We start from the raw sequence: 1,939 nt of genomic DNA on the forward strand, positions 1-1,939 counted from the left end.
AAGTAGGTGCTTTAGACCACTGAGCCATCTCACCAGCCCCTGGCTGATTTCTTGATGACAGCCACTTCTGGAATAAGATAAAGTATGCAAGCAAGAAAACCTGGTTTACTTAACAGTACGTTTAACAGAAAAGAGACAGGCTATACATCAGCACTTACATGAATTGCCCACTGCCCTCTGGCCAGAAGACTGCATTTCCTTTCTCCTAAAAGGAAGGCAGTGTTTGATGGATGGATGGACGGATTGATCAGCTTTTCATAGCTTAATTTGTCGTAACCACTGTACAAACTTCACTAAGTTTGGAAGGCTGTTGAAAAATTCTTAGAAAAATAATTGGAAACGTTAGCCATACTGTTAAAATCTTTATCCAATATTAACCATTTGTTCTTTAGTAAGAAATGAAATTGTTCATAACAAATGTCCCAGAGTTGCCTCGCACAGTTACTACACCCATTAAAAACCAGATTGTTAGCTGAGTCGGTGAAGTTTTTCACGGCTGTACTGAAAACCAGGACCGCGTTTGTCTAAGTCCAAGCAGATCGCGTCTGACAGCGCCTAACAGCGAAGTCTGCAGACTGTATGAGGAAGCATCGCTCTGATACTGCGCGTCGGAGAGATGAGCAGAGGCACAAGAAAGCCAGCATACTTAATGCCCTTTGGGGACAGAAGAGTTTACTTGGCCGTCACTCGCTCTACCCAGTGAACCCAGATACTCTTTAAAAGTCCTGTAACGCTGAGGATCGAGGGAGCCCATCGCTTCCACAACGCCCAGTGCACGGCAGATGCAGGCTGAGCGGAAACGTCCTACTCAGAGACAGACTTAGCAGCGGCTCCAAGAACGTGCACGGCTGGGCTGTGCAATGCTCTAGAAATCCTGTTAGAGGGGAGCAGGGAAGCCCCGGGGGCGCGGGCGTCTCCGCTGCAGCTGAGTTGTCACTGCTCTCTTCAGGCTTGTGAAGATCTGCTGCAGAAGCCGGAGGTTACAGAGGAGAGGTGGTCCTCTCTAGCCGAGTCCCTGAGCCGACATGGTCTTCGGGTTTCCCTTCCAGAAGGGCTTCTGCTTCGCGGAGCCCAGCCCATCACTCCGTCACCCGGACCCCCAGTCACCTGAAGCCCCTCCGGCAGGCGGCAGTGTGGAACCACTCCACGCGGCCTTTCCGAGCTCGTCATCTGCCAGCGCTTGGCTTCTGCCCCCTGGCTGCAGACATGGGTGGTGAGACCTCTTCGGAGCCACGAGCCGCTAGTGGGACTGCAGAACTGTCCTACTCTGGTCCGTCATGCCAGGAGCTGGCTTTGGCCCCAGTTTATATATTAGATTATATTTTAAAAATTACTTGTGAATTTTATTAACAGATGCTTGCACTTTGTTGACTTTTGAAAAAAAATCAAGTTGTAAACTTTTATTACAAATTAAAAATAAAGTTCTTAAAAATCACAACCTGACCAGATATGTAACAGTTCAAAAACCTTTAAAGGTGTATCGAGAAAAAACAGGCTTTAAAAAAAAATATGTTTGTTATTACCAAAAAGACGTCTTTAGGTAAAAATAATAAAACCGCCATGCTGCATTGATTAAAGCATAGATTAACCTGCGCAGTAGCTGCAGACGCCGCACCTGTGCACCCGCAGGGCGCCCCGCCCCTGCTCAGCGCCCAGCCGTCTTCGCTCCTCAAGCCCACCCTCTTCCTCTCCTGAGAGCCGGGACCGCTCCAACGGATCACGAGGTTGAAGTGGGCTCCCAGGGGTGAGATGCGTTTAGTCCCATGTCCTTGGGGGTCATATCCGAGCCCGTGGGAAAGGGGTATTTCTTCAGCATTGATTCAGAAAGGTGTTTTTTTGAAAACAGGGGCTTAGGCCGCGAGGCGTAAGTTCTGGAGGGGAGAACTCAGGCCCGCCGCCTCCTGCAGCGGTTCCGGTTCCGGTTCCGGTTCGGGGCCAC

The 1,939-nt window shown here is 49.7% G+C and overlaps 1 long non-coding RNA gene across 1 annotated transcript; it reads right to left on the reverse strand.

The window, feature by feature from the left end:
- Nucleotides 1-40: 40 nt before the first annotated feature.
- On the reverse strand, nucleotides 41-1,663 carry LOC111818272. The gene is made up of 3 exons (XR_002822292.1): nucleotides 1,590-1,663; nucleotides 159-307; nucleotides 41-67 (listed from the first exon to the last, which is right to left on the reverse strand). It is a non-coding gene; the product is annotated as an uncharacterized LOC111818272 (long non-coding RNA).
- Nucleotides 1,664-1,939: the final 276 nt, after the last annotated feature.

Source organism: Octodon degus, unplaced genomic scaffold (assembly GCF_000260255.1).
Source record: "Octodon degus isolate 3935 unplaced genomic scaffold, OctDeg1.0 scaffold00085, whole genome shotgun sequence".
NCBI classification, from domain to species: domain Eukaryota; kingdom Metazoa; phylum Chordata; class Mammalia; order Rodentia; family Octodontidae; genus Octodon; species Octodon degus.